The sequence below is a fragment of the Physella acuta genome, unplaced genomic scaffold (assembly GCF_028476545.2).
Source record: "Physella acuta isolate Inbredline_101_S28 unplaced genomic scaffold, ASM2847654v3 ptg000802l, whole genome shotgun sequence".
Classification (NCBI taxonomy): Eukaryota; Metazoa; Mollusca; class Gastropoda; family Physidae; genus Physella; species Physella acuta.
This window is the reverse complement of record NW_026732320.1, coordinates 63707-82861: the sequence shown is the minus strand read 5'-3', so window position 1 is coordinate 82861 and position 19155 is coordinate 63707. Positions and strand designations below refer to the sequence as shown.

The following is a 19155-nucleotide window of genomic DNA, read 5'->3' as shown; positions in this document are numbered from 1 at the left end:
TTAATTCATTTATTAATTAATGTTTATCGAGGTCAGTACATATTATAATAAACCGGGAGTGATCTCCCCTAAACTTTCTCGAATATTCTAATATAACACTACGGGGAATGGCAACTCGGGAAATAGACATGATTTTTAATCCACTTTAAATACTTAAACTTTTTAAAATAGAATAAAACCTCGTAGAAAAAAGAATTGCACACCAAGTGAACGCCAAATAAAGATGTGCATAATAGTGCGCAACATTATTAGTACTTTATAAATTTACGTGCGTTTTTTTGGGAGATATCGGAAATAGCGTAAATTAGTACTTCCTGTCAACGGAAATTACTCAAAATTTGACAGAAGGCAGAGAATTAGATCTTTTACTTACATGTGAAATTTCATTTATCTATCTGAAATAGTACTCAAGTTATAGTCTTTTGAAAAATTCAAAGTAGAAAAAGTACCACTTTCGGTTATCGGAAATCGCTCAAAAGTTGATACGGATCTACGATTTTGATAAAATACTTATATATGAAATTTCATCAACCTAGCTGTAACGGTACTCAAGTAATCGTGTTTACACACAGACACACACAGACACACAGACATACGGACAAGATTGCAAAATTATGTTTTTCCGTATCAGTGAGGTGTAAAACGTCGAGATTTGTAAAAAAATCTCGATTTTTTTTTTGCACGATTGCAAGACTTTCTCTATACTTCGTATATACGAGAAAGTAAAAATGCAGTTTCAGGGGAACGGCGGAGGGGGTTATGTGTTGAGGTGTGGTGTTTTTAAAGAGAGTGGTGGTGGGGGGGGGAAGCGAAGATCTGGCTTTTTGTGAAAATGTGTTACAATTAGAGAAGGGGGGTTGGGTGCAAAATCGTCTGAAGAGTGAGTCGTCGTTAATGGGTGACCACTTTATGATTGTATATTGACGTCACCATCATTTTGGGCGGTGGCTTTATGTGACGATATGTAACGAGAAAAAAGAGGGTTGAGTTAATGGCGTAGCATTTATTTTGCATTTTTTAAGGATACAGATAATAAAAACACTGCTTATTTTGTTTTACATGTGTGACGACATTGTGTTAACCAAATGTATTGAATAGTAGGCCTTACAGATTATTAGTTCTCTCCCCCCCCCCTGAAGCAATTATCCCCTGTCACTTACCCCCCGCCAAGAAGGACATCCCCCCACGGACACACCTCTTAAGGTACAGCTGGGGTTAGGGTTATGGTTATGGCTAGGGTTAGCGTTAGGGCTAGGGTTAAAGTTAGGGTTAGATTTCTGGCCAAGGTTAGGATTACGGTTAGGGTTACGGCTAGGGTTAGCGTTAATAGGGCTAGGGTTAGAGTTAGGGCTAGAGTTAGAGTTTGGGCTAGGGCTAGCGTTCGTGCTAAGGTTAGAGTTATGGTTAGCGTTAGGGCTAGGGTTAGAGTTAGGGCTAGAGTTAGGGTTAGCGTTCGGGCTAAGGTTAGGGTTAGGTTCAGAATTAGAGTTAGTGTTATGGTCAGGGTTAGGATTAAGGCTAGGATTAGGGTTAGTGTTATGGTCAAGGTTAGGCTGAAACCTAAGTCTAGAGTTGGTTTTAGTTATGTGTTAAGTTTTAGGCTGAGGTGAATGCTTAGGGTTTGGTCATTTTTTTATCGATTAGGATTAAGGAAATACATAGGTATAGAGTTAGAGTTAGGATCATAACTTGAGGCCGGGGGGTGGGGGGGGGGGATTCTCCAGGGGGGGTTATTGACAAGGGGTAATTGCCCCGGGGGGTAAATACGGGAGGGGGGTCTCCTCCGGGGGGGGGGGGGTAATTAACGGGGTGGGGGCAATGTCATGTAGCCAGGTCCACTATTAGAAAGCCAAGATTCCAAACTTTGTAGCCTTATGTAGGTAATCTAATCTCATACAAGTTCTTGAAAGCAACATCAAAGACGAGAAATAAGAAGAGCCATCGTTGTCGGCTTATTTAACAGGGAAGTCTTAGTCTAAATCAATCCACGACAATGTCTTTAAGACAATAAACCTTAACTTTGCTTGAAATAACAATATCGTTCTTCATTCAGTCAAACTCAACATTATGGCTTCACTGAACTTTGTCATTGAAATGCATGTGTAGTTTGAAATGTGTGTCTGTTAAAATTGTACAGTTGATACCGAATATATCCAGCCTTTTTCTTCTTCGTTCAGCTGCTTTTCTTTCTGGATTTCTTTTCTTATCCTTTTTAAATCCAAGAACAAGTGTTGTATCCCCAAGATAGGTTGCTATCCCCAACTATAGAGCCTCATCTACACGGGAGATTGAACTCAGGACTTCTCGGTTTAGCAACCACAAATTTTACAAGTTCTTGATTTTGGTATTGGCGTGTCAGTTTTCTTCTTTATTTAGTCGACATCTAAAGTTAAACAAAAACAGTTGCCTACCTCAGCAAAAGTCAATGTAGGCCAATTATGGCCAGTGTAGCAATAAGCAACATCAAAGTTGATTTGGATTCCATGCAACACTCATTCCATCCATACTTCTCTAGTGTGGAGGTCTTTATTATTAATATTATCCTGTTTGTTTGATACTTTTCTTTAACTTAATAATAATAAACATAGGCACTTTTTGCCTGGAGTACAAACTGGGTCACAGTATTCTCTGGTAAACAATTAAGTTATTTTCCAAATATGTGCTCAGCTAATAGAAACAGCATTCCTAGATTGTTTTATTTTTAGTTTTTTTAAAAGGCTTCAACTGTTTTAATGTCAAATTGTGCTGGGAATACTATAACTACATACTACACTTTTCAGCTTTCAATCACTCGCATCTTATGTACACAGTAAGAAAACCAAATACATCAAATTTTGCGAAATAATTTATTTATCAAACCTGACAATAAAGCCAAAAATGAATATATCAGGATTATTGCAATTATCGCCATTTGCAGATTCTTGTTTAACTATGGTAGATGGAAGTATTAGTTGCCTTTCACATCACTTTTCACTTCCTGAAACAAAACAAAATGATTTTCTTAAAAATCCATCTGAAATAATAACATTAGCAAAAAAAAATCTTTAGTTTAATACATCAAAACAAAACAAGAAAAAAGTGATTGAATGGGATGAATCATGGCATAGATATCTATAATTTTTTTGCTTTAGTGATAAAGGGGGAAAAATTTAAGTTCTTTTAAGTGAAACATAAGCTAGAGCAGAGATGTGACCAGACCAGGAAAAAAAATTAGGAAATTTTCTTCGGATAATAACTCAATATGTTTTATCTACTTTTTATCGCGGTTAAGCAGATTCATACTGTTACTGTACTAATTAATTGTTTAATGAAGTTAATATTTTAAATACAAGAAGTTTATGTTACTCTAAAATAACATTGAAAGTCTTGTCTAATTGCAATTTAATGTTTACCTTATAAACAACTTTTAAAAAATTACAATGTAACAAAAGTAGTAATTAAGTTTTATTTTACCATTAAGCTAATTTAAACTGAAGGCCTACTAATCTAGTGTAGATTCTAGATGTAGGCCTACTCCTGTTTTCAATTTTAAATAAGGGGCCTAATACCTTATATTCTTTTACAGATTAGATAGGTAAAAATATTTGTCTTCAACTGTAAAGAGCCTAGATTAAGGTTAGTTATAATATGAACGTTTTAGGTTCATGTGATGGAAAAATGAAATGGACCAGGTTAGCTAAGATTAGAAATGGTCTGATGTGTGAACCAAAGTTAATCATTTTGATGGCCAAGCCACATCGATATTTATGTTTTTTTGGAATAGCTGTAAATTGTTAGGGGGTCATCCACGTTTTTTGACGATATTTACCTCCCCTCTGTCCTACAAAATCCAGACTCCCTCCCCCCTATAAAGACGTCACACCTCAGCGCCCCCCCCCCTCCTCGAATTGAATTGGAATATTTTGTTAAACATCGATTTTTTTTTCTAAAATATTGACTGAGGTCGACCAACATAGGGTATTTTATTCAATTTCTATGTTTTACAACAGTTTTCTAAAACTTTTTTTGAATGCAAAAAATTACGTTACACTATCTTACGAGTGTGAAGTTATTTATGGAAGACCCCTTATTAAAAATTTAAAAACAGTCTGTACGTATTTTTTCTTCCACAAACAAGACACGGTCGTAGTCACGTTGAGTTCAGTAATTTTTTTTTAATCTGTAGGCCTACGAAGCATACGTATTGCAAGAACAGCTATTTGAAATTGACTGTGACGTCATTTCCCCCCCCCCCCCCCACAAGCAGTACCGAACACGTACTTGGGGTCAAGGTGAGGTCACAAGAGACACCGTTGCGACGAGGTGGGGCGGGTTAGTCTAGTCCTCATAGTCAATTTTAGCAAGGATTTCCATATTAATTTGAGATTGCGAAATAAAATAGAATCAGAGAGAAACTGTAGATTTAGGCGGGTTAAAATACCGATAGATAAATTAGGCTATATCGATGAGATGTAAGTTTCATTTGAATAACTGCATTATTTTAGATTACCTTTTCCCGTGTTTTTGATAAATAGTTAACTAAAAATATCAGCGGAAAATTTGGACTAAAAAATTGTGCTTTGAAAAATTCGTAAGTCCGCCGAAATTCCTAATCTTAATCTACATTTAATCTTGATCTAGCACCGTCAGACCTAGCGCAATCGACCAATCGAAAAGAAATGCGTATATTCGAGTTTGACCTAAGTACAGTAGTTGTCGATTTAAATTTAAATACGAATAAGTGGAATGAGCATGTCGGCCCTTTCCGGAGAAAACATTTCCGTTATTTTTCCTAATTTTTAAAACTTCGTAAAAAATCGACAAAAATTGAAAGTCGGCGGAAAAATTCGGCGAAAATTAAATCAGCGGAGGAAAAACGCAACTGAAACGGAAAAATCGGATTTCCGCTAAAATTCGGAAAAGTCACATCCCTGCTAGAGAAATAAACTATTAGGCCTAATTTAAGTAATTTAATTCCTTTCTCCCAAAACACTACATGTATCCCTAAAAAAAGGAAAACTTAAAATGTATCAATATTTATCTTGTGTATAAACTCTTCTGTAGATCTAGTGCAGGGGTCTCCAAACTACGGCCCGCGGGCCGGATGCGGCCCGCGAGGTCCTCTCAACCGGCCCGCGGAGATCTTTTTTCCACGGAAAAAAACGTTTGTTGGTGATGGCTGAGGAACTTTGCCCAGAAAAATCAAAGACATGCCTGGAAGAAACTGGCCCCCGAACTGAAATTTGATAGTTAATGCGGCCCTCGGACTGAAAAGTTTGGAGACCCCTGATCTAGTGTATCAGCTTGACGCTCATTAGGTATGCCTAGTTCCTGTTGAGCAGTTAAGACAAATTAAGTAAATAATTCAAATTTGTAAGACCAACCACTAAATGATAATGTAAGATATATAATATATATATATATATATATATATATATATATATATATATATATATATATATATATATATATCATATTTTGCAAAACAGATATTTAAAAAGATATAGAATTATTTATAAAAATACATATTGTATCAATCATCACAAATGACTTGGTCTTACTAGGTAAAATATTTTTTAAATACAATATTTATACAAATAAAAATCTATCTCAATCAACATGTTCAAAATAAACCAAAGTAAACTTGTGATAACTTACCTGATTCAAGTTTGAGAGGATTCACCCACTTCTGGCCACTAAAGCAGATTAGATGCTTGTATTAAAACCCTTGTGATATACTGATTGCAAATTTTTTCAGTTTTAGTCCTGGAGATCCATGTTGTAGGCATAGACTGTTATATCTAGTATAAGTATAATATAAATATTTAAAAAATAAATGACACTAAATTATATTTATCATCATTGGAAATAAAAGTGGTACAATAAAGTTATAAAAAAAAAACAAATTATAAAATTTAAAGCAGCTTATTAATAAGTGTCATACCTTTTCCTGCTTTTATATCAAATGTAAGAGGTAATAGAGAAAGAACATCTTGTGTCATTTAGTATGCTGTAGTCTTATTACTGGTAAAAATCAGATCTTCCCTTTTTTTTGGGTGAACCTGTAAAAGAGAAATTACAACATGCATAAACACAATGAATTTCATAACTAATCCTCAACTAGTTATCACCCCAATCCTAACCTCATTTTTTTAAAACCAATTTCTAAATATGTTTTCAGAACAAATTTATGTTAAGTCTACCTATTTTAATTTTCAGAATACTAATAGTTATCAAAACTACCTCCAGTTGAAATAAAAAAAAATACCTTTATAAAAACTAAGGTCAATGCAAAGACTTCCAAATTAACGATAAGTAGGCTTGTATAGATATTGTATATAATTACTAGCCCAATAGTATTACTCTACGACCAATGTATAGGACAATGTATCAGACCTAATTCCTATAATTAGGCCTACTAATTATTAAATAATTAATATATCTAACAGTAGGATAATTACAATTATGGGCCTTAGCTGACATAGAGAGCTGAATACTTAACAAAACATTTTTAAAAATTATGGTAAGCTAAGTGAGTTGAATTATTTTATTTAGATAGGCCTAGGCTATAATATACTCTATATAGTGATAACCGCAGAGTAGCATATAATCATAATTTAAAATTAAATCTATACGCAACATTAAGCCTCTGCCTTGTTGCCTAATTAAAAACTAAAGCCTATTAAGCCTTTTCCTAATAAGCCTTTGGCCTAATTTAATAACTTAGCCTATATAATATATAAGTAAGCTAAACTACTTGTAAGACCTAATAGACTAATGACTAAGAGAGTGCAGGCCCCTATCCGATATTATATATTATATAATATATGCTCTCGATATCATAATATCTAAGACTGATTACATTAATTTACATAAGGCTATAACATCTTAACTCTAATGGCTAATATTATTTCTACTAATAAAATAGGCTTGGTCTAGTTTTAACTTATGACAATTATAATATTTTTAGTAGATGGCTGAGCCTTAAATTTAAATACTAAAATAGATTTAGCCTACTATCATACTACTATGCCTATTGTTGGTCTAATTAATAATTTATTTTTCATTTAGAATTTTAGATCTCCAATACATAGTCCTAGGTCCTAAATAAATTATTTTTATTTTATTGAGCCCTTAATGTATAAGATATGATCTGTTTTTTTAATAAAAATAAGCCTATACAATACACACATGACATTTTTGTTCATTGCTCATGATTCTCAGTCTGAACTAGTGATTTATCTAATATCTAGTACTACTTTAGGCCTATTTAATTATTTATTAGTAGGCTGAATAAAATCTAAAGCTATCCTTTATTACTATATTGGCCTATATTATAGGCCTATTATTCTATAATTAATTTATATTTTCTTTCAATATATAGTAGATCCTGTGGTACATCAACATTCTAGTGCCTCGACATACGAGATTTTTTAAATACGCGCAGTTGAGTGAGTAATCGCTTTGAGTTACAAGCAAAATTTGAGATACCAAATTCTGTGGCTTTCACGGTTCATGGAAAAGAAATACCCCCAAAAAGATGCAAATGATTATTCATCGCAGCTATTTAATTTTAATAATATGCGTCTTACTCATATTTGCAGCATTATGAAAGGGAGAAAGAAATTAACTTCCTGAACAAGTAAGCTACCAGCACACAAAAGTGACTTAAATAAAGCAGGGCAAAAAAAGAAGAAAAAGCTGTCACGAAAATTAGAGAATCTAGGTCTTACTTAAGCTAACGTAGACGTAATAATTTTATTTAGTATTAGTATTTAGGCCTTACGTTTAAGTCTTAAGCGCCAAGTGCAACAATGCTCAGTGAATTTTAGCCATGTTCCATTAAGTTTAGGAATAATGTGTAGGCCTAATGTGTAGCTTTAGTAATTTTTAGACCTAAGCCTAAGCTTGTACATACAGGTCTAGATCTAGATCTACAAACAATTTGAAATAGAAGAGATTTAAAATTGAATAGATCCAAAAGGACAGCTATGCCACGGAAATAATTATCTTTCTATTCTAGATCTAGAATCTATTAGATCTAGATCTCTAGTGTTACTGAAAAATTACTAGATCTAGATCTAGATTCTAGATCTAGAACTAGATTCTAGATCTAGCTAGATCTATCATTTACTTACGAGGCACTAGGCATACTTTTAACTTTTCTCTCTAGTCAATAATGTAGATTTCTAGATCTAAATTTAAATCTAGATCTTGCAGATTTACGTAGGTTATACATCAGTGTAAATCGTTGATCCAGTAGATCTAGAGGATCTAGATCTGGACTAGCTCTCGTCAAAACAAAATGGCTGGAATCTTCAGCTACATTTCTCGTTTCGTTTCTTTTTTTTAACCATAAAATATAGAGTCTTCGGAGTTTTGAGTTTTTTTATTAATTCTCTACGACAGTCTCGTTTGAGAACGATTGGAAGGGTCTTATTCTCATCAACACTATTGGAGAGAAACTCAACGTTTTTGTCGTTGAGACAATACGCATGGGGTGATGGGACGGTTATAGATACAGGTGTCTGATAATGGAATCCTCTTAAAAAATAAACCAGGAGTGATCTCCCTTAACTTTCTCGAATCTAATATATAAAGTTCAATTCTGTATGTTTGTAAAATGTTTGTAATCGAGGATTACAAAGGAATATATGAAAACACTATACTTCCATTGAGTCAAGTTTTAAATGTCTAAAATGCTCATGGTCTAAATATATGAGTTAAAAAATTAATATTGAAAGTGTTTTCATACAGTTTTCATTTAGCATACTTAGAATAATAATTTTCAATATGCACATTAAATAAACAATTTTTAGCGCAATTTCCATTCTGGAGAATTGCGTTTATTAACCCGTCATTTCTGGATGTATGAATGTATGAATGAATGAATGGATGGATGGATGGATGGATGGATGGATGGATGGATGGATGGATGGATGGATGGATGGATGGATGGATGGATGGATGGATGGATGGATGGATGGATGGATGGATGGATGGATGGATGGATGGATGGATGGATGGATGGATGTGTGTCCGCAGCTTTAAGTCGTATCACCTCCTCAACGAAGCAATATCGATGACTAGTTCCAAAAGCAATTATGTTAAGCAAGTTACGAGGATGAACATAGGCCATAAAAATTCCGGGTTTCTTTCATAGATTTCCCGGAAAAGCCAAAAAACCTCGAAAAAAAGCAGTTTTTGGCCCATATCTCGGCAACCAGACCACTTAGCGACTTGAAACATGTACCAATCGATTCCTGCCATAATTTAGAACTATATTGCCGAAGAAAGTTTTCAAAAATATCCTTTCGTTCGGTCACAAAAAATTTTTTGAATTAATTAAAATTTGGACCGAATTAGTAGGCATTTTTTCCAACCACACCACACGCGTCATCACGTTCAATAGCTGCGCCATCGCGTTCCATGGCTGCGCCATCACGTTCAGTAGGCGCGCAATGGTTTTTAGTCATGTAACTCTATTAATACTAATAGTTTCGCTGTCTGTCTGTCTATCTGACAAGAACGCTCTGTCTGACAAGAACGCTCTAGAGAAAACACAAGCAATTTAAAAACATGCATAGTATTTCGAAAAACGAAGTATGACGTCGACACATTTAGCGCAGAGTAGAACATAATCTCAAACCAGAGAGTGCACACAGTCATATGACGTCATTGATTATCGCGTAAACATTGAATTAAAAAGGAAATGTTGTCTAATCTAAATGGTTTGCGTGAAGAGTTTCTTGCATACAATTCTTCGGGTAGGGGCGAAGCCCCACCCCCCGCGTAAGAACGTCTGAGCCGCCCCCACCCCCTCCCCAACTCAAAAGAAATTTCCTCATCGATACTCTATAATAAAATTACCGCCTAATTAATGTGTCTAATCTAAAAAGTGGTTTTCTTGCAATGGGACGGTAGACATGTTTTTTTTGGGGGGGTGGGGGGGGTGTGGGGGGTGTGTGTGGGGGGGTGGTGTGGGGGGGGGGGTGGTGTGTGGGGGTGGGGGGGGTGGGGGTGGTGTGTGGGGGGGTGGGTTGGTTTCAGTGTTTCTTTCAGACTTTTTCCTCCCCGGAGAGGGGTGGGGGTACTTGAAATTTTCGGGGGCGGGGGTAGAATTTTCTGGGAGGGGGCGGACACTGGAAAAAGTATATAATTATATTTCGTTGAATGGGACGGTAGACATGTTTTTTTTGGGGGTGGGGGGTGGTGGAGGGGTGGGGTGGGGGGTGGTGTGTGTGTGTGGGGGGGGGGGGGGGTGGTGTGGGGGGGTGGGGGTGGTGTGTGGGGGGTGGGTTGGTTTCAGTGTTTCTTTCAGACTTTTTCCTCCCCGGAGAGGGGTGGGGGTACTTGAAATTTTCGGGGGCGGGGGTAGAATTTTCTGGGAGGGGGCGGACACTGGAAAAAGTATATAATTATATTTCGTTGAATGGGACGGTAGACATGTTTTTTTTTGGGGGGGGGGGGTGGGGAGCGGTGTGTGGTGGGGGGTGGGGGTGGTGTGTGGGGGTGAGGGGTTGGGGTGGGGTTGGTGTGTGGTGGGGGGTGGGGGTGGTTTGTGGGGGTGGGGGTGGGGTGGTGGGGTGGGGGTGGTGTGTGGGGGGGTGGGTTGGTTTTAGTTTAGAGAAAAGAGACAGCACTATCAGCCTAGCGCCCGTTGTACCCTTCCTCAACGGGCCATTTATCTAGTTGTAAATAAAACATGTAAAATACTGAAAAAAATTAATAAAAAACGTTTTAATAACTAACCAATGGTTTTACTAACCCTGCTCTTGATTTACGCTACGACAGAGCTATTTTTAGATAACATAAGGAAATTGCGCTAAAATTGTCACTCGACTTCTTAATTACCTTGTTTTAAAATGTATCAACGTTTACAAAATTTCTAAATGTGTCTGAAATACATTTGCATTTAGTCCTTTAGCTCTCATTACATCCCTTGACTAGGAAAACACAGTTACTTCCCAGATACTGCTAGTATTCTTATATGAAACAACAGGGGTTGGCAATTCAGGATATTGACAATATTTTTAATCCATTTTTAAATACTTAAACTTTTTAAAATAGAATAGAATCTCATAAAAAAAATTGCACACAAAGTGAACGCCAAATAAAATGTGCATAATAGTGCGGGATATTATTCGTAGGGGCCTACTTTATAAATTCACATGCGTTTTTTTTTTTTTTTGAGAAATCGGAAAATAGTGTAAATTACTACTTCCGGTCAACAGAAAGTACTCAAAATTTGATAGAAGGCAGAGAATTAGAACTTTTACTTAAATGTGAAATTTCATTCATCCATCTGAAATAGTACTCAAGTTATAGGCTTTTGAAAAATTGAAAGTAGAAAAAGTTCCACTTCCAGTTATCGGAAATCACTCAAAAGTTGATACGCATCTACGATTTTGATATAATACTTATATATGAAACTTCATCAACCTAGCAGTAACGGTACTCAAGTTATTGTGTTTACACACACACACAGAGACAAGTTTGCAAAACAATGTTTTTCCGACTCAGGGAGCTGTAAAACGTCTAGATTTGCATCTCGATTTTTACTTTCTCGTATATACGGAGTATAGAGAAAGTCTTGTAATCGTGCAAAAAAAAAATCGAGATTTTTACAAATCTCGACGTTTTACACCTCACTGATACGGAAAAACATAATTTTGCAATCTTGTCCGTATGTCTGTGTGTGTGTGTGTGTGTGTGTGTGTGTGTGTGTCTGTGTGTAAACACGATTACTTGAGTACCGTTACAGCTAGGTTGATGAAATTTCATATATAAGTATTATATCAAAATCGTAGATCCGTATCAACTTTTGAGCTATTTCCGATAACCGGAAGTGGTACTTTTCCTACTTTGAATTTTTCAAAAGCCTATAACTTGAGTACTATTTCAGATAGATAAATGAAATTTCACATGTAAGTAAAAGATCTAATTCTCTACCTACAGTTAAATTTTGAATAATTTCCGTTGACTGGAAGTAGTAATTTACGCTACTTCCGATTTCTCAAAAAACTAATGTAAATTTTTAAAGTACTAATAGTATTGCGCACTATTATGCACGTTTTTATTTTACGTTCACTTGGTGTGCACTTCTTTTGTCTATAGATTTTATTCTATTTTTAAAACTTTAAGTATTTAAAATTGATTAAAAATCATGTCTATAGCCCGAGTTCCCATCCTCTGTTGTTTTATATAAGAATATTCGAGAAAGTTTAAGGGAGATCACTCCCGGTTTATTTATTTTTTTTGCACAATTACAAGACTTTCTCTATACTTTGTATATATGAGAAAGTAAAAAGGGGTGTTGGGTTGTTAGTAGTATTGTAATCTCGACTAATTTTATAGTTAGAAATTAGGGTTAGGCATATGGTAGGACCAGGGTTGGGGTTAGGGACAGGGTTAGCATTGACATTAGCCAGCCAGGTGTGAATTTAGTTAACTACCAGTAACCTAACACCCCTTTTTGAAAAAGATTCTGTTATCGGACACCGGTGTAAACATTCTCTCAGCCAATGTCTTGACCCTTATTTGAAGTTTTAACCATAGGCATAATAAATGACTAATGACTAATGTAATAAATCATAATCATAATGAGATGAATGTTATGAAACAAAATCTAGACATCTAGTTCTAGATCTAGTTTTCTAGACCTAGATCTCTATACCAACTTTTTTTTTTTACTGTGCAGTGTAAAATTTAAAATAAAATTACTAACATAAAAAAAGTAAAAAAGCTTTTAAAAAAGCCTCATGGACATTTTAATTTGAATTATTTGAGAGATAAAAGCTAAAATAAAACGTTTTTAGTCATTCTAGTACAAAACAACACATTAAAAATGTTTCAAACTGTAAAATTGTGTATCTAGTTATGCTTTAAAGTGCAAAATATTAATATGTTCCTTATGAGGAACAAATGTAAAAAAGGTGTTCGCTATTGGGAAATACAGACACATGCAAAAAGTGGAAAGTAAAATCTAAAATGCGAATGAATACAAGGATGAATAGCCTATTATTGTTCTCCTATAAATAAAGAGTATTATGGTCGATTCGGTTTTTTTTCTAGGTGAATTATTAATGAAACGAGGTGCCCTCATAGCGAACACGTCGCATTTTTTGTGTATCGGTGTTTATTAATGTCACTTTACTCTATATACAAATTTGAGAATGATTTTTTTTAAAAATTAAAAATGTATCAATAGCTAGCACACTAGTAAACTAAGCCAATTTAGCATATTTTAACTTTCGGTACAAAGTCATTATTACTGAAAAAAATTCCAAAGTCAGGTCAGCCTGTGGCACCCTCCACTGAACATGACTAAAGGAAAAAATATTTGACCTGCGACCTTCATTGAAACAGAATTTACTTTTTTTTTAAAATTACTAGTAAACATGTGCTTAATCTTACCCAATAAAAGTAATTTGAAAAATTTGAAAATTAATTTTAATTACTGTTGTAAAGTGAGATAAGCAGCTTAATAAACAGCATTCTTGAGGGGGTGTGGCACATCGTAATTATAACTTTACGAGCCGACCCGCGGCGTATTATACGCCGCTATTTAGTTGTTTTATTTTCTACTTTTCAGTAATTCATAATTTGTGAATTTGACAGTAAAATGCTGCCACTGAAAATATTTGCTTTAAAACACTAACCCCCCCCCCCCCCTCTTTCCCCCCAACCCCTACCCTACACCCCCCCCCCCCCTTGAAAGCAGCCTCCTCTTAGTTACCTCCTGTAAGTTTAAAATTGTTTCAAACTAAATTATCTGCCCCTAATAGCCGTCACTAAACCCGGCTCTACGATATGTAAACATTTAGCGTGACCACAGCTCACCAGACCATGTGGGGGTGGGGTGGGGGTGGTAGTGATAGTGATAGAGAGAAAGAGAGGGGACTGCAAGGACGCGCTTGCAGCTTGTTTTCTAACGTCTCCCAGAAGAGAATTATATATATAGATATTTCGTTGTTTTATAACTATATTTGTACACAATCAGCATGCTATGCTTTTATAATTGATAAATGGTAAGTATACTAGCGATGCTCACAAGCCTAAAAGGATTGGTCGTTGCTAACAACAATATGGCTACCTAACCTGGCATACGATTGGAGAAATTTTATTTGCTTTGTTCAAGTCACTATCTCAACATTAACTTTAAAAATATTAATTTCGCGAAAAATGGTTTTTCTGTGTAATTTAAGTTATTTTTAGATGAGAGTACTGTCTGTGCCAGGAACAAAATTTTAAGTTTGCTCCCGATAATGTAGACCAAACGTAAAAATTGGTCAGCTTTGAGCTTTGTAAAAATTTTAAGGCCGATGCTAGCCGGGAAAAGATACATATGCGCAATGGAGAGAAACTACGGCTTGCCATCGCGGCAATGTTTTCTATGGTACCGCGGTGTTTTCAACCGCAGAACCCTAGTCCTAACTCCAACCCTAACCATAATCCGAGCCCTAACCCTAATAGGTCACAGCGCACTAAGTAAAGACATTTCATCACCATTGAGAAAGAGGCTGGTTTGCTCTGTTGCTAGGCTATTTTTTTTTTTAATGGGTATTTCTTGTTTGTCTTTTTTTTTCACGTAATTAGGCTGATTAAGCTTAATTATCGGTCTTTCAGCCGGGCAATAGGATAATAGATATAAAAGCCCCCATACCACAATTTTGGAAATCAATGAGAGTTGGCCTTCTAAACTAACTAGGCTTTAGCTGACCTATTAATTACTATATTTACTTATTTAATTATGTATCGTGCTTTTAAATTTCACATAGGCCTAGCCTAATTAATTTTTTTTTAATTCACTTTTTTTTAGTCTTTGGCTTAAGCTTACATTACTATTAATTACTAATTAGTAAATAAGTATATGGAATAGAGATGCGTGTGCTGTAGCGGGCTCGCTGACAAAACAGCGCGAGCGAGCGAGCCCTCTACCGCGCGTGGCCCGTGACAATGTCTGGAATGCATTTTTCACACTCTAGGGCAGGGGTCTCCAAACTACGGCCCGCGGGCCGGATGCGGCCCGCGAGGTACTTTCATCCGGCCCGCGGAGATCTTTTTGTCCACGGGAAAAAAATGTTTGTTGGGGATGGCTAAGGAACTTTGCCCAGAAAATTCAAAACAATTTGAAAATGTAGCTTTGGGTGCAATTACTTTTGCCTGCCGTGTTGCAGACATTGGTGAAAACATTGTGACTCAAATAGCGAAAAATGCAAGCAAGCTTCGCCATTTTTCAATTGCAGTGGATGAGTCGCTGGACAGCTGTTCCGCCTCTTAACTGTTTGTGTTCATGAGAGGTGTGGATGAAGACATGAATACAACACAAGAGTTGGCTTCCCTACACAAGATATATATCACTGTTACCGGAGAGGATATATTCACTGAGTTAAAAAAAGATTTGCTGATTATAACTTGGACTGGACTAACCTCACTTACCGGACGTTTGATGGAGGAAAGTAAAATTTACTATATTTCACAGCAGTAAGATGGCTAATTTGCGAGAAAGTCCTGAGTAGAGTATCCAAACTTGTCATTTTTGGAACAAGTACAGGCCAACAACTTGACGCTTTCTCAGCAGTGCAAGGTCTTTACGACTGACACAACCACTGTGTTCCCCAAGTCATTTGTATGCGAGATCATCAAAGCCCTCCAGCTGCAGCTCCAGCAGCGGTTTTCTGACTTGGATTCTAAATCAGAAGAAGTGAGACTTTCAAAACCTATTTGAAGCAAATGTGGCCAGTTGCACAGATGAACTGCAGATGGAGGTCATTGAGTTGCAAGCAAATAAGCTCCTTAGAGACACGGGCGGGTGGGTTTTTATAAGTTTTTGCCCAAGGAAGACTTTCCTAATATTAAAACTTTTGCATCAAAATACTTTTCAAACTTTGGAACAACATACCTGTGTGAACAAACATTTTCAAGAATCAAATACGTGAAGAATAATTTGAGAGCAAACTTGGACCTCGAGTGTGTTCTTGGCCCCCGACAGTGTTTCTTTCAGACTTTTTTCTCCGGGGGGGGGGGGGAGAGACACTTGAAATTTGTATATATTTCTATATAAATTATATTTCGTTGGGGGGGGGGGATAGACGCTCTTTGGAGTGGGGGAGGGGGAGGGGGGAGAATACACCCCGAAGAGATGCCTTGAAGAAACTCTGGCCCCCGAACTGATATTTGATAGTCAATGCGGCCCTCGGGCTGAAAAGTTTGGAGACCCCTGCTCTAGGGTGATAAATTTTTAATGCGAAGACATTTTTAAAAGAAAAATCTATTAAATTTACAAAATATGTTATACTCCGTTAAGTAAATATTAATTTGGGGTTAGACCGAATAAATAATAAAAATTTGGTAACGAAATCAAATGTGCTGCACATTTAACATCAAACGGGCTGCCTTGTAGAGACTACAGTTCGCATCTTCAGACTGATCTGAGGTTGTCACGGAAAAAATTTTCCTGAACTGCCTTGGGTCGCAAATAAATTAAATTAATTAAGTAAGCTTCATATTATAGATCCATCAAACAAAGTATTTAATATATTAGATATTGATCTATATTTTTCATTGGTAATGTTTAAATGGAAAAATAATGAAATTTAAAATTTAGTGAGAATTGCTAAAGTATACCAAGTTACAAAACCTGCGATCTAACTTGTAATTCATACTTTCAGTTTAAAAAATTATAAAAACGATCATCAATGAAGAAAGCGTAAATATTTTATTTTTAGGTGTGACATAAAAAAAAACAGTCATAAATCTAGCCAACTGATTGGATTCTTGCGCGGCACACATTTTCCTGCGCCTCGTTTTCACCAAACAAGATTATAATAAAACGAGCCGACCCGCGGCGTATCATACGCCTCTATTTAGTTGTTTTATTTTCCACTTTTCAGTAATTCATAATTTGTGAATTCGACAGTACCAATGCTGCCACTGAAAATATTTGCTTTAAAACACTAACCCCCCCCCCCCCCTTTCCCTTAACCCCGACCCTACACCCCCCCCCCCATGAAAGCAGCCTCCTCTTAGTTATTTCTTAGTTACCTCCTGTAAGTTTAAAATCGAACTAAATTATCTGCCCCTAATAGAAACCCGGCTCTATGGCTCTACGATTTGTAAACATTTAGCTTTGTAAACATTTAGCGTGACCACAACTCACCAGACACTGTGGGGGTGTGGTGGGGGTAGTAGTGATAGTGATAGAGAGAAAGAGAGGGGACTGCAAGGAGGCGCTTGCAGCTTGTTTTCTAACGGCTTCCAGAAGAGAATTATATATAACGAGCCGACCCGCGGCGTATCATACGCCGCTATTTAGTTGTTTTATTTTCTACTTTTCAGTAATTCATAATTTATACCAATGCTGCCACTGAAAATATTTGCTTTAAAACACTAACCCCCCCCCCCCCCCTTTCCCCTAACCCCGACCCTACACCCCCCCCCCCCCCGTGAAAGCAGCCTCCTATTAGTTACCTCCTGTAAGTTTAAAATCGTTTCAAACTAAATTATCTGCCACTAATAGCCGTCACCAAACCCGTCTCTGCGATTGTAAAATGTAAACAGAGTGAACACCGCTCACCAGATCATGTGGGGTGGGGGTGGTAGTGATAGAGAGGAAGAGAGGGGACTGCAAAGGCGCGCTTGCAGCTTGTTTTCTAACTGATCCCAGAAGAGAATTATATATATAGATAGATTATACGAAGTGTCTACTCGGAAGAAGATTTTTCTCCCCAACGTCTCCACTTAGTCGGCAAAAGATAGCTCTGCGCATACGCAGTGACCTATGGCTAGGGTTAGGGCTAGAATGAGGGTTAGGGGTAGGATTAGGGATAGGGTTAGGAATAGGATTAGGGCTAGGGTTAGGGATAGGATTAGGGTAAGGATAGGATTAGGGTTGGTGTTACGGTTCTGCGGTTGTAAACACACGCATGCGAAGTACCATCGAAAACATCGCCGCTAAGGCAAGTCATAGTTTCTCTCCATTGCGCATGCGTATCGCATGCGTATCTTATTCCGGCTAGAATCTGCCATAATTATATTATATATAGATGGCATTATTGGGGGGGGGGGGTGATTGTTTTCCCACGAACACATCTCATAAACCCCATAAATTATTACGAGTTAATTGTAATGTGTGTAAAATTGATACTTTTAAGTTTCATATCCACATGGTCTGGTTTGCTAAGAAAGCGTTATTTTAGTTTAGAGTTATTTGATTTGAAAGACAAGAATACATACATAGAACTATGCGTCGCTTGCGAGACAAAGAAACTAGATTCTAGGTCAAAAGAACATCTGACAATTCTTAAATAACAGACTGAAATAGAAACGGATAGTTCCGATTTCTAAAATTAACGATGGCCTTGTAATCGTTAGTTTTATCCCTCTACCGTTTAGTGAAAGCGAAACTGGTCGCCATTAGCCGTGAGATGCCACGAACATTACAAACCCGGAAGCGCTGAATCGAACGGCCAGGTAATACTTTACCCAACTTAAAATGTAAATGTTCAAAAGTAAACACACAGATCTTTAACTAAACTAACACTTGGTAAAACACTAAATTAATCAACACAACCTACACTCTATGAAAATAAGATACAGAAAAAACTAAATACACTGGAACTTTGAGATAATTAGTAATTACTGCTAAAAATCTAGAAAGTACAACATGGACGACTTGGCTCTCTCTCTCTCTCTCTCTCTCTCTCTGTGCAGGGATGTGACCAGACCAGGAAAAAATATTCGGAAATTTTCTTCAGACAAGAACTCAATGTTTAATCTTTTTTTTTTGTCGCAGTTAAAACTGTCTCACACCATTACTGTACTAATTGAATGTTTAATGAAGCTAATATTTTAAATAAAAGAAGTTTGTTACTCTTACACTCTAAAATAACAATGAAAGTCTTGTCGCAATAATTAAGAACGAAGAAGAAGAAGTTTAAAACGAAATAAAAACTTCGGATGATTATAGACCCTAGATACCAGTATCTGATAATGATCTTCTTTAAAAAAGGGGTGTTTGGTTGTTAGTTAGGAATGTTGGGATATTTTTCCTAATTACCATAGAATTATAAAATGTACACAGATTAATCCTATAATATACCCCATTGATAAAAATACCAAATTTATCATTCTAGGCCTAATAGTTTATTTTATATGAATTTTTAAAGTTATGTA

The 19155-nt window shown here is 36.4% G+C and overlaps 2 protein-coding genes across 7 annotated transcripts in view; one reads left to right on the top strand and one right to left on the bottom strand.

Annotated features, from left to right (window-relative positions):
* The window catches only part of LOC131951159 (zinc finger protein 728), a 154235-nt gene that overhangs the window by 122341 nt on the left and 12739 nt on the right, over positions 1-19155 (top strand). For 4 of the 6 annotated variants that reach the window (XM_059313469.1, XM_059313471.1, XM_059313472.1 and 1 more), the window contains exon 1: positions 19002-19152. The exons of the other annotated variants lie outside the window; for them this stretch is intronic. The gene's annotated coding sequence lies outside the window, so the exon portion shown is untranslated. Of the gene's footprint in view, positions 1-19001; positions 19153-19155 lie in introns of those variants that run through there. 6 annotated transcript variants of the gene reach the window in all.
* Positions 1-19155, bottom strand: part of LOC131951162 (putative zinc finger protein 730) — a 48873-nt gene that overhangs the window by 29457 nt on the left and 261 nt on the right. The gene's annotated exons all lie outside the window — the stretch shown is intronic.